Source organism: Melospiza melodia, chromosome Z (genome assembly GCF_035770615.1).
Source record: "Melospiza melodia melodia isolate bMelMel2 chromosome Z, bMelMel2.pri, whole genome shotgun sequence".
NCBI classification, from domain to species: Eukaryota; Metazoa; Chordata; class Aves; order Passeriformes; family Passerellidae; genus Melospiza; species Melospiza melodia.
Window position 1 is genome coordinate 65,202,690 of NC_086226.1, and position 13,798 is coordinate 65,216,487.

The 13,798-nt window shown below is 46.2% G+C and overlaps 1 protein-coding gene across 3 annotated transcripts in view; it reads left to right on the forward strand.

The window, feature by feature from the left end:
- The window catches only part of CORO2A (coronin 2A), a 55,686-nt gene that overhangs the window by 12,087 nt on the left and 29,801 nt on the right, over positions 1-13,798 (forward strand). The window contains exon 2 of one of the 3 annotated variants that reach the window (XM_063180433.1): positions 7,326-7,509. The exons of the other annotated variants lie outside the window; for them this stretch is intronic. The gene's annotated coding sequence lies outside the window, so the exon portion shown is untranslated. The remainder of the gene's footprint in view (positions 1-7,325; positions 7,510-13,798) is intronic. 3 annotated transcript variants of the gene reach the window in all.

Genomic DNA, 13,798 nt, shown 5'->3' on the forward strand with positions numbered 1-13,798 from the left:
CAAGTGAAGTGTGTAACCTCCAAACCTCGACAGAACTCAGGAGAAACATCTGCACTGGGCACATTTCCATTGTCTCACCATCCTGGTGGGCATTCAGGTTTTCTCATGTATCTGTGTTCTGGTGGCTGCCGCAACTGCTCAGGTAGGCAGAAGAGGTTTGAGAGGAAATCTGGCTAACCCAATGGATTCCACTTGGACTCCTGTGGGCAAGTAACCAAGATATTGGGACTCTCTGGAGGTGAACAATCTTGAACCTGTGAACCTTTGCTGAAAGGAAAGCCTTCTGTATAGTAGCCTTTAGAAAAGACACCCTCTCTGCCAGATGTCTGCAGGCCTCACAATAAAGACAGGTGGACCAGGTGTCCTTGTCTTCCCAAAGAACATAGCAGGTTACTGAGACCCAGCTGCATCATTTTGATGGAGAGCTGAACTTTGGTTTCTGAAACCCAGAAGCCAGCTTGGCCTTGGATAGCAGGGAACTTCTTTTTGAGAAACAGGAGAGTGAAAGCCTGGTGTTCTGGTTTCAGGAGAAACTGCTGAGCTTTGGAGAATGTCTGATGACGAGTTTTTCAAGGTTCCCTTTCTGACAAGAAATGTGGCAACGTCCCTGAAAGTTCGTAACTTACTTGTTAAGCTGAGTTTCTGCAGGTGGGGGGGGCAAAGAGGCTTCCAGTTTTTATTGTTCTTTGAACCAAGATTGTTTTATTTGCTTTCCTTTTCTAATGAAGCAGGATCTTGCCAGCATATAAAAGGTCTCTAAGGTGGAATTTGCCCTCTTGTTGAATTCAGAAGCACATTAGTACTCACAAGGAAGTTGATAAGCAATAATATTTTCTTTGCTGCCCAGGTAACCAGCAAAGTGAAAGAGGGTATTGTCTCTGGAGAATGCAGGCAAGTTAGCTTTATCTTTCTGTACACAGGCTATCTTGAAAGGCTAGAGGTGAATCAGAGGAAGGCAGGTCTTACCCTCCAAAGAGGCTGGCATTGCCCCATCCTTTGCTTCAGTAATACTGCCTCCTGTGCTTCCTGAGAGCTCTGATAAGCCTAATGAAACTGAGCTGAGGTTGGGGTTGTTTTGGGTTTTGCTGGTCTTCACATTCCCCTGATCCACTATGGTATCTTGTAAAGGCCATGTTGACTGAAGGCACTTATGTCCTCAACTCACCATGTTTCTTTCTGTCAGAACTTGCAGAGTATGGCACCACATGAGGCAGAAAAGGGAGTGGTGAAAGGACAGGCTGAACTGCCAAAAAAGGTGTTACCACTGAGTGTGGAATCATTCCTGGAGTATTCTCCTGTGCCTCCTGGGATGTACAAATTGACTTTGCACTGACTGAGCACAGGTGTGTTCACATGCAGCAAAGCGTGGTCTGTACACTTCAGTTTGATTTATAGCTGACATTGGCTGAGAAATATTAATAAAGAAACTTCTCCTGTGACTGGGGGTGATTCATGAGTGAGCAGTGTGAACCTTCAAGAAGCAGAGCTCCAGGTGCTCTTGGCAGTGGAGTAAGAATGATGGTGCCTCAGGCTCCCTTGCTCCAGGGTGAACCACTTTGGTTGCTTGTGGGCAGAATGATGCTGGTCAGGCCACTGCAGGGAAGTCCAGTGTGTGGCAGCAGACCCTCCATGGGCACTTCCCAGCTCCTGGGCTTTCTAAGCAGGCTGGAGGCTCCAGACTGCCTTATGCCTATAATGAAGGTAAAATCAGCCCCCTATGAAATTTAGTAAAGATAAAAGTCAGTTTCTGCCCCTGATGTGCAGCCTCTCCCTGCCGTGAAAGGAGCAGCTCTTGTGAAGGCTGTGGGGGTCCTGGTGGGCAGCAAGTTTGACCAGAGTCATCTGGGTAACTCTGCAGGGCACCTGCAGCCTGAGCTTCTCCACAAGACTCCAAATAGGCACATTTTCCAAGGAGGCCAATGGGATCTCCATTCTCATCAGTCTTTCAAACTCGGCTGGACAGTCTAAGGAACCTGACCTCCCTTTGTAGTAAACTTTGCTGTGGGCTGAGGACAGGACTGACTCAGGATCTCCAGGAGTGCCTTCTGGCCTGATGTTTTCATGTGGTTCTGTGATTTAGCGTTGTAATTTCTCTTTGCTTCTCTCATGTGTCCCAGGGAAGCTCAAGTACACATTTGGCATCAAGACTGGAAGTGATCACAGCAATAAAATAAAGAACAGGTGACAAGTCAGCCAGTACTTCATGATGTGCACTTCAAAGTGTTCTAGGGAGTTCTACCCAAAATATAGTCTTGGATTCCTCACCAGATCAGGTGACAGGAGAGCTTGAGCCTCTTCAGAGCTGCCTGAGACTGTGGTCTCTGCTGGTTTTTCTCTTTGCTCTCTTTGCTGCTCCTCACCATCATTGCTGACTGTGCTGAGTTAAAAATAACCTGGCTGAGCTATTTTTATAAGGAGCATGTACTCCCTTGTCCATCTCCCTGGTTTGCCAGCATTGCAGAAGAGCACAGAAGAGAAGTAACAGGCAGTGGGAACGTGGCAGTAGCATGGACAGGTGTCACCAGGAGGGTGTCATTATGCTGGATGCCATGTGGTGTTGCTGCCTGCCTTGGGGAGTGCACTGTGGTTTAAACCTGTGTCTGAACACAAGTGTAGCTGGAAAACTCATCAAAGAAGGCCATGGGAGTTTTGCTGTCTCAGCCTTGTCTTGTGAAGAGTGGTCTTGTTTCACTCACTCCTGGCAGCCCTTGCCTGCCTATGGACATATGTGCTTAAAGTTATTTTGAGGGTCACAACAGCTGGTGTATCTTCTAAAGTAAAAAAATTTGCACGATGTGCATTTTGCCAAGCTTGCGACCTTGGCATGAATTTGGCCCTGGCTGGGCAGCCTTGGGTTCCATCATTAGAAGGATGCTCTGAGACAAAAAATGTGGTACCAGCTGGTGATGATGTTTGTGGGGTGCATGGCTGCAGTGGGTTTCTGGAGTCTTTCTATTCAGTACAGGGTGAGTCTCTATGCAATGTTTGCCTTCCCTGGCCTAAGCCAATAACTGAGGGATGCAAAAGTACTGAAATACCCTTTTGCTTATGGTCTGAGCAGAAGATGCCTGTGTCAGTGGCAGAGCCACTGTCTCATGTCTCCTTGAGGCTATGTCCATGTGGCACTACTGCCAGCATGGGGGAAGGGCTGACATGACTCCTGCAAGGACTCCCATGAGACCTCAAGTCCTGCCCTGGCCACTGTGCACCAAAAATAAAGGGGCAAGAGGAGTTGCTGTGCACTCTCAGAGAAATTCCCGTTTTGTGGATGAGGAAATCAACCCATTATTTCAGTTTTGAGTGACTCCTTCACCTTCCTACTTCATGTCCTCTCTACTTGTGCAATGCTTATTCTAGAGATGTTTGTTTTCCACGGCCAGCTTACCAGGGCACCATATTTAAGTACCTGTCCCATGCTGGAGAGCTGCAAATACATTGGAGTGTTTTTTAGAGCTGGGTTTTCTGATAACAGACAACATCTCTAGAATATGTTGTTCTTTGAGATCTTGCTTGCTGCTGTGATTTTGTTCCCCACCACTTCTGTGGATCCTGGTCCATGTGCACTGGTGGCATGCCCTTCCTCAGGTAGCCAGTGGCCTGCATGATGTGCTCTGCCTGCAGTGACAGAAGCAGTTCCCACAACTCCTGGTGGGCTTCCCAGGAGAAGGGACCTTCGTGGCTCTGCAGAGCAGCAATACTCAAACCAGCACTGGTGGTGGACATGGACAAAGTAGCTCTTTTCATCACCTGCTCTGCTTCTGAAAATACAGATTGGAACATCTGACTGATGCTTGGTTTGGTGAATGCTCTTTGCCCATGCTTCATTATGAGGCTGTTTTATAGTGCAGGAGAGGGATGTGGTGTGTATGCTGTGTGTCTGGGGAGGCCAGCATGTGTCTCTTGGGAAGGGCCGGCTGCAGCCTCTGAGCTGCTTTTGGGAAGAGACACGTGTCTATTTCTGAAAGCCGACTGAAACCTTAGTCTGAGCTCCCTTAATCTGAGCCCGGGAACGGTGGGTGTGGATCCTTATGGAACAAAAGACAAAGAAAGGCAATTGATAAAATCGAGGCCCATCGCTGGATGGCTGATTTAAAAGGCTGGTTCCCAGCTGGCCAATTTAAAAAAGCTTCCAGCTTTGGTCGCAGATAGGGTTGTTTTTCCAAGGATATGCCTCTGAGCAGCTGTAAAAAGGTCCCGCTGCCTGATAGAAAGGCGTGCTGAAAGGTTTTTATTTGCTACTGTGGATTGATTGGAGTACAGATGCTCTGGAAGACGTGCTGCATTATTCATGTGGTAGATACCGTTGCTAAAAGCTAATGTACAGCCTGGAGGCTGTGAGGAGTGGTACGGTCCTTTGTGTGGTTTTGTTGATTCACTAGAGAGCCTGGACTGCTCTTAAGCTTTTTTCTTTGAGTACTGAGATTGATAAAGCAAATCGAGGAATGTGAGATCACTTAGTTGATGGTTCTCTACCTCCTTTCCTGTTTACAAAAACTATTCGAAGCTTTCTTTCTTTTTTTTTCTTTTTTTTTTTTTTTTTTTTCTTTTGAATGCATTATTCATACAAAACTGCTTGCTAGGCTGGCCCTGTTTGCAAGACTTCATCAGTAACTCAGTTTTCTTGTGGCACCAGCTTAAACTGCTTCCCTATCCGGCTCAAGTGTCTGCAGTAAATGTCCCACTTCGGATTCTCAGTTAATGCATATTCAGCAGCCTTACCCATTAGATTGCACTGCTGTACGCAGATGCTGGGCACGCAGCAGCAGCAGCAGCAGGGCTGTGGGACACACACAGGTCCTGTGTTTCTGCACTCTGGCTGCAGTGGAAGGCCTCGCACAGCACTTGTGCAGTGCTGTGACACACAGGCCGTGTTTTCATGTGAAGAGGAGGAACTGCAGCACGTGGGGGCAGAACTGCAGTGTGTGTGCTTGTGACTGGACGGCCTGCGGTCCTGTTCTGGAGACCGGCCTGGGAACACGTGTTTTTCTGTAGCTCTCTCTGCTTACTGGTAGCAGCTGGCTGTCAATTGACATGGTCAAGACCATGCTCTGATGGTTAAGTTCACCCTCTGGGGACTCTGAACTGATAAACCTCACCTCAAAGGCAACATTTTCTTCTCAAGGATTTTGCTTCTCAGACCAGAGTTGTGGAAGAGACATAGCCTCAATGCAGACTCCACCTGCCCTGCAGGTACAACCAAGTCCTGACCCAAGAGGTGAAAGCCACCATATCAGTGCTTGTTTATTTCTCTTGTAACAATAAACTTGTAGCCCCTGAGCTTCTGGTGTTGTTTGAGACCACACGTGCAGATGGTATTTAAAGCTCTGGGTTGTTTTTTAATCACATGGTCTGGTTGACTTTGGTTCCAAAGGAATTTATTACTGACAATTTCCCCTTGATAGTGTTGTAGCATGGAAGTGGAATTTGAATGGCAAGGTCTGTCTAGGGTGTGTCACCTGCTGCATTGCAGATATGCCTAGGAGCGGGTCCATGGCGTTTAAGCTGAGAGGTTCACAAACCATTTGGTGTGATAGGTTTGTGGAAAGCAAGTCCAGAAATGGAATGGTCTGTTCTTATTTGTCATGTGAGCCAGAAGGCTGGTGTCTGGTGATGAAATTCTGGGGGCTCTGATTTTGTCTTGAAGCAGCAACTCAACACATACTGTGATAAACCAGGAAGCTATTTCTCATGTGGGTTTCTTACAAATTGTAGATAACAATTTTTCTGTTTGAAATTCTTCTGATTGGCTTCAGGGTTGCCTTTTTAAGGGTGTATTTGTATTCCATCTTTGAAGATGGAAACGTGTGGGTGGATTTTGGGAAAGAAAAAAAAAAAAGCAAACTCAAAAATGTAAACCTGAGAGCATTAAATTAAACTTAAAATGTTGCCTGGATGAGGGTGGGAACCAGCAAACTAGTCTGAATCATGGGTGTGGCAAATGGACACACCTGGGCAAGTGGATTGCCAGAGTTTGGCCTGGCCTCTGTGTGCTTATGGCCGTGCTCTGATTGTGCTGCTGGGTGCAGGGAAGTGACTGTCAAAGGACAACAGTCTGACGTGCTGGACAGGTGTATGACTGATTACTTGCAAAGATAATGCATAAATGTTCTGAGGGAGTGTTCTCAGGGAGCAATTCCCCACCTCTTTCCTGGGCAGGAAAGGACAATTCCTATTTTGAAATTAAAGAGCTAGAGGAAGAAGAAACAAAAATGGCAATGGTAGTGTTATCTGCTGAGCTGTAAAGTGTGAGCTATAGCTGTTCTCTGGATTTCTAGAGTTGTTGCTTTTCATGTACTGCAAATGACAGACCTTTGCTTATCCTGTTAGTACCACTGGGCTTTCCAGGCCTGTTTATGTGGGAATACATTTTCAGCAGAAGCTAAAGCCTGTAATTATATTAATGCAATCACACCAGTATTGCTGGTCCTCCTTGGCATGCAGAAAGTAATCCAGAAGAGGTACTTCCTATGGGGGTAAAGGAGAAGATGCTTTCATCCCTATCTTGACTTTAGAGAGCCATGTCTGCACAGGCACATTTGTTGGTGTGCAAAGTAAAACCCAGTGTAGGCAGGAGTGTGAGGCTGCCTGTCCTGCAGAGAGCTGCCGGGTTGCACAGAGCTGCAGGCCTGCCTTTCCCTGGCAGCAGCAGCAGGACTCTGTGCAGCCCAAGAAGGCAGGCTGTGACAGGAGGTGTTCTCTGGCTCGCTGACTCTGAATCTGGGCTCCTGGGTGTTGCTCCAGATGTCCAGTCACAGGTGAGACAGGAGGTCTTCTCCTGCTGCAGATAAGGCTTTCTGTGAGTGATCTGCTAATGACACAGATGTTTGCTGCGCTGGACATGGAGCTTAGGATTGGTTGTTGGAAAAACCTGCTCCCAGAGCCCCAGGAGAAGAGAAGCTTGGAGATCCTGAGGAATTGCCCCCCTGGTAGGCTGTGAACAACAAGCACTTTATTGTCCTGCATGCAGCCCAGTCTGGGGATCCCAGTGGGTTCTTGGGATACTGGCTGCTTTAGCCAGGGAGTTGTTTCCTAAGGGATGCCCTTTGATCAGCTCAGCAGCACAGCCCTGTCTGGTAGGGATCACAGCTTCCAACCACAGTGGATTCTTCTAGGGACAAATGCAGAGCCCTCCCCAAGCCTGGCTAAATTCCCCTGTAGCAGCAAGAAGGGATGAGCGGGGCTTCGGAGTACAGCAGGACAGGTGATGTTGGACAGTGCTCACAGAAGGTGTGTGGGGACCCCAGTCAGTGGGGCTGCAGCACACATGAGGAGCTGTCTGAAATTAACTCAGAGCAATTAACACGTTCTCTTTGAGTACTTTGCAGAGGATGGAGGAGGTTCCTGAACTCTGGATGCAGGGGAGGTTGAAAGCTTGAGCCTCTCTATAAGGAGGACGTCAGAACAACAAGAAAAAGTGGAGCACATGAGAGAAATAATGAGATGAAAAAGGCAGCATGAGCATGGCGAAACCAATCATGTCAACACTCTGATTTCATCTTTCAGAGGGTGGTAAGCCCAGTGGATGTGGGATCTTTTATCTTGACTTCAGAAAAATGTTAGCCCATGCTATTAAGATAAGGGAATGTGCGCTATATACATCTATCTGTGGTCAGGTATATGTAAATTTGGTGAGAGAATTATGGAGGAGAGCTTACATGACAATTTGGTATCAGAATGGGAAGATTTATTGAGAAGAATTTTGCAGGGTTCTTCCTGACATCTGGTGCTTTTTGTATTTTTATTAGCAATTAGAACAAAGGAATCAACAATAAACAGGAAACCAGGAGTAGCAGGAAGCTTGCAGGATAACAGGGCTCTGGTTTGAAACTGCCTTGATGAGCTGAAGTAATGGCATGGGAAAATTAGGAAATGGTTCAGCAGAGAGAGGTTCGGGTCTCCAGATAATGCAGTACCATCAGACCCAGTGCAGTTGTGCAGAAAAGCATCCAAAAGCTGCATTTAATTCCAACATGACCCAGTGACATGCTGTAGAAAGAAAACAATAAATATGAACTGGAGAATATCTGGTAAATTTAAAAGGGAGCCTTGGATGGTTCTGTCCATGCGTGTAAGTGGAATAGATGCATTCTGCCAGTTTGAGGTGCAGCTGCTCTGGTAAAATGCAGATGAGCCAAAGGACAGATTTGTCAGCTGTTGAGAAAACATGTCTGACAGAAGGAGAATGAGGTAAAAAGTGGGTAAAACTGGGAAATTGTGTGTCAGCTGTGGAGGAAAGCTTGCTGCAGTAAGAAGGGTTAGAATCTTTTGCCTGGGATCTGGCTAAATAGAGTAAGAAGCAAGGAACAGTGATTGCACAAAAGGAGATCTTATTTTGACAGTGGAGAAAAGCTGCGTAATTGTAAAGGCAGCTGCCTGGTGGGTTAAGTTTAGTGGGATGCTGTCTCTCCATTATTTGAGAATTTTGGGGGAAAAGTCCTTAGGGGAGGATGTAGAAAAATGAATGAGAAGGACAGGAAAAAAGATGTACTCACAAGACCTGTGATGATCTGCTTTTGTTCCATGAATTTATGCTTCCCATTTGAGGACCTTCTTGCTAACCTCATACTGTGGTGAGGAACTATTATAGTACTGGAATCTGAATATACCATGTCATGATGAGTTTGGGTTTTCTTAATGTAGTTTGGCTTGTGAAACCTGGTAAGGGTTTACAAAAGCTGGGCTGACTCTCCATCTTTCTCACTTTTGTCTGTGAATCTACTAAGTTCTGCTTTTACTACTTTGATGTCATTCTCCTTTTCCCAGCCTCTCCAGAAAACCTTCTCACCTGCCTGTTCCTCATCTAGTTTGTTTTGATTGAGAGAGTTTGCACTGTGGTCCAGATATTTTTGTTGCTTTACGTCATCTGAGTTGCGGCTTGCTTTCTTTCCCCTTAGCATGGCCCATATGACAAGTCCCTCGCAGGCAGTGTTGTGTAACAGGGATATCTTCCATCTTTTTCACACTGAATGCACACAAAAAGTTCTGGTCTACTTTCACTGTACCTGTTCAGGATCTTCACCCAAGAGATCAGTGCAGATTTCAGAGGGTCACAGCATGGCTGAGGGTGGAGGTACCTCTGGACTTCAGCTAGAGGTGCCTCCAGCTGCCATCTCAGAGCAGGTTCAGGGCATTGTCTAGTTGGGTTTTGAGTGTCTCTAAGACTCCACAGCCTCTCTCAGTAGCCCATGTCTCAGACAGGCAGAGAGTGACCACCCTCAGAGTCTGAGAGTTCCTTTTCACATTTGACTCTCTGATGAAGCTCAGGCTGAATAGCCTGTGGTTCCCCGGATCTTCTGTTTTCCCCTTTTGAAGGGTGACACTTATGTTCTTCCAGTCCTCAGGGACGATACTCCATTGCTATCAGGAATAGCAATGAAAAAAAAAACCAGGAATAACCTTGCAGGAGCAAGGGCCAGCCTACTCAGCTCCTGTGGGTCCATTCCATCAGGCCCTTGGCCATATCTCGTCCGTTTAAATGTTCCCTGACCTGATCTCCCTCCAACAAGAGTCAGTCTTTCTTGTTTTGGATTTTCTGGATCTCTCAGGGTTCCAGGGTGCCTGAAGGCTGATCTTAGACTAAGACTGAGGTGAAGAAGGCATTCAGTGCCTCAGTCTTTTCAGCGTCCCTGCTGCTTTTTCTACTGCTCCTTTGCAGCAAACTTCCGCATTTGTGCTTGGAACTACATCGGGAGAGTTAGTATTTATACTTTCTGCCTTCTCAGATCAAAATAAAAGTTTCACGTTTCCTTTAAGAAAGGAGATGAAAAGCTGGAGATCTGTTGTGACACCTGCATCTTCCTAGTGCACCAGTGAGCAGCCTTCTCAGTACCAGAAGACTTGAAGGTGGTCCGTGGAGTACCATTGCCAGTTGTTGGAACAGATAATTTGTTAAGGCCTTGTCTCCAAGATCAGTTCTTAGCAATATTTTCTCCATAGGGACAGCAGTGTATTTCACACAGCCTTACCCAAAAGCTTTCACAACCCAAGAAAAGGAATGCTTAAAATGAGAAGGGACATCATGACCCATTCAAAACAAAGTTTGGATGGCTGGATTGCGGGCTTGGCCTTGATGTGTTGATGTACATTCTCATGGGAAGATGTTATAAACAAGTTGTCACCGAGCCGGAGAGGACAGGAGAGAGGAGCACTTGCCTTTATGATAAAGACCTTCCTCATGGGGAAGCAAGAGCTGCTAGTAGGTTGAGATGAGGGTTATCTCAGACCAATTAAGCAAAAGGACGTCTTGTCAAAGCCTCCACCCACTCTTGTCAAAGCCTCCACCCACTCTTCTACCAGCCTGGCAGTGCAGTAATTCCCGTGGTATTTTCAGGACTCTCCTCTAGTTTCTTTGCAGGCTGAACCAGGGACTGCCTCCCCACCTGCCTGGTGGTGCATAGGACTTGGTATTTTGGAGTACACCCATGTAATTAGTAACTCCGTGGTTAAGAGAGTCACAAGCCCAACCCCACTGGCTTCCCTCTGGCTGCTGGTGAGTCCTCTCTGGAAGGAGGAGGCAGGTGCTCCTGAAAGTATTCTCTGCTCTGCTGGTTCTCCAGGTCATGCATGGAGAGCGTGGGCAGAAGTCTGTGAGGGCAGGTCAGCCTAAGGAAGGTGGTGCCGGGCCCCAGGAGAGTGAGGGAGTCTCACTTCTGGGAGTTTGCAAGGTGCAGCTGGAGACAGCTGCAGCCATGCTGGTACGTCACTGAGGATGGCCTTTCTTTTAGCCAGAGAGTTAACTTGCATGTGGGATAAAACTGTCCCTTACTGCAGCTTCAAATGGAAGGGAAAAGAGGAGAATGGAATCAGGATGAGGTCTGCTCAAATTGCCTGGGACTAATACTGGTGTGGGGATGAACAAATGATGACTGCACTGTTCTCCAGTGGGATGTCTGCTCATGCCTGAGCCTGGTCCATGTTAGCACAGGTCTGTCCCGTCTTCCAAAATTTTTTTGGGATGAGTGCATGCTACTGGAAGAAAACTACACCTTACTACAATACTTGATTTAGCAAGAGCTATGTGTTTCCCACTCTCCTGTTTCTAATGAAGCCCTTTTCATATCCATGATAGCTGGTGGCAAATGAGGACACATGGGATGGGAAATTGCACTGATTGCTTTTACTAAAAAGTGACACCTGCAGACTAGCATAACAAACAGACACCTTTCTCATTGCTTGCTTGCTTTGTGATCACTGTACTCCTATCAGGGTTGCAGCCAGCAGCCCTTTCTCTGCATAAGGCAAAAAGAAAGGGTGAGGAATGCATTTGGAGCTGTCTGAGGTTGAAGATATTAAAGCTGTCTGGAAGCGAGAAGTACCTCTGCACGCTGTTTTTTCAATGACTCTCTCTTTGAATTCCTTTGCTTAACCACAGGGACAGGGTTGCAGTACCAGGTCCTGGGAGAGAGATATTTTCCCTGTGAAGGAAGCATTAATAGGGTAATTCAGAGTAAATACAATTATGTGATGTATTTGTGTTTGCCAAAACTGTCCCAGTCCAGCTGTGTGGACCTGGGACTTAGTTGTCCTTGTTGATTAGTTAGCTGCTAAAAGCAGCTGTATCCCAGTGAAGGTGCTTGTGTATGTGAGTCTTGTGTCTTCCATGCAGGTGACAGATGGCTTCTGCAGGTCATGTAAGACTCATTAACCTTGCTGGCAGGAGGGATGTGCTGCACTGCACTGCTTCCCTGATCAGAGTTGTGCCCTGATGCTGGCTAGTAAAAGCAGAAAGACTTAGAGCAGCCTGCTTAGCGGATGTTCCTCTGCTGAGATTCATCAGGAAACAAGATGCAGCAAGAGTCACACCTCTCTGATCAGGAGAGGGGGCAATAGTCTGCTTGAAGCAGAGAGACACTGAAACCAGGACCCTGTGCCTGTGTGCAGAATGCAGAAGCCTGGTTTGGGAGCAGGGAGCACATGTCTTCCTGCTTCAACATAAACCTGGGGACTGCAGAGTGAGGAGAGGGGAAGTAATTTTTATGGAGCTCTCTTGTACAGTTTGCTCTGTATGGAGCCATGTCATGAAATTTACAGTGCATGTAGCTGGCTCTCAAGCTGAAAACCAGCAGTATTTAATGATATATTAAAGGCCTTATTTAAAACTATGTGTTTAACTGTTTCCTTTCTACAAGTCCTGGGGAATGGGAATGTATCCCCTATTTTCAGTACATAGCGTGGTGTTCAGTGTGAGGAACTACTGAAGCTGAATTCATGCACATCTTTTTCTTGTCATCTGGATGCAAGCATTATCTCATTGTCGTTGACAGAGACAAGGTAGCTGAAAGGGCTTTTTGAATCTCTCAGAGTGACTCTTCTTACCTTTAGGCATCAAGTTACCTTATTCGTTTTTGGATGGGTAGGAATGAATTTTGAGAGAATAAGCAGTGTGGAGGAAAAGTGGAGGGGAGGAGAGAGATTTTAGCAGAATAGGAGAAGGATAATATGTACAAAATTGATGGATGATTTCAAGAAAGAAGGAGAGAAGGCGCCAGAGAAAATAATGGATCTAGGCAGATTCTGGGAATGACAATGATTCTTACTTCTGTTTGATTTTATTACTTGGAGCTGCGTGCAGATGAAGATTTTATTTCATGGACTGGTGGTACAGAACTGAGAAGAGGATGTGTGTCTTCTCAGCAGTTTTCTAGCTGTATATCCTTGTGCCACTTTCCATCTGCTTTTTTTGCATGAGGTTGGAAGTCTGAATCTCTTGTGGCTTCTCCTGGGGTGATTGCAAACAGTTCTCTCAAGACTTGCAAGGCTGCCCTTCTGGGTTTTTTGGCCATGGAAACATCACTTAAAAATTATTAGGCTGAAAGGAAAGAGGCATTACCAATGCAATGCAAGGTTAGCATTCCAAACAAGAAGGTAAAAAGGAAATTAAGTTTAGATGGCATTTGAGATTGAAGTGTTCATTGTAACTTTAAAAATCCCCCTTATAGCACTTGCATTCCTTCTTTTCCCCCCTTTCTATCTCTTTTGACCCTGCATGCAAGAGAAGGAATGAAGACAGTGTATTTTTTCTCTCTTGGTCTCTCTGCTTTTCAAATTACCTCTAACTTTCAAGGGATTGAGACTTCTGAAAAGGTCTTTTATTTGATCAAATTCTCTTGATTCCCTGGGAGTAAGGACAGAGGAGAAAGGGAGTCCAACTTGTCAGGGTAGATCACTTGAACATCTGAAGTGCTTTTCCGAGTGGCAAGTAAGAGGTATAGGCAGAGTTTGGAAGGCTGCCTGTGAACAGTAGAAAACAGTACTTAAGTGGTTTTCTGGTAGTCATGTTATATGCTTTCCTTGGGAGTTCACTGGGACTAGATCTCCAGAGGTTTGGCTGGATTTCACCTGATGTCAGGGCAGCTTTCATGCAGGAATACCACACAGGCCGTGTGGAGAACAGGTCTTGAGGAGAAGGGAGAATTCTTGCATGAAGCTGGGGGAGCGTGAAGCAAACATAACCATTATTAATTCATTGGCATGTGTTTCTACTCTGCTCAGAGGTGTGCAGCACAAGAGAACAGAAAACAATTGTTCGGCATGGGGCATGTACCGTGCAATGGAACCATTGTGCACTATGAACTGGAAGGCTCTGAGCCCAGGTGTTCTGAGGAGTGTCAGCGTGTCATTGTGGGTTTGGATGGGGAAGGGTACAAGTTGGTCTCTTCAAGAGATACTTTGCCACATTGTGGTCTCTTGAAGAGCTCTGTCTTTTCTTTGATTGCTGGAATAGTGTTTCACAGCTTTCACAGAATATTTTGAGTTGCAAGGCACCCACAGGGGTCACCAAATCCAGCTCTTCAGTGAA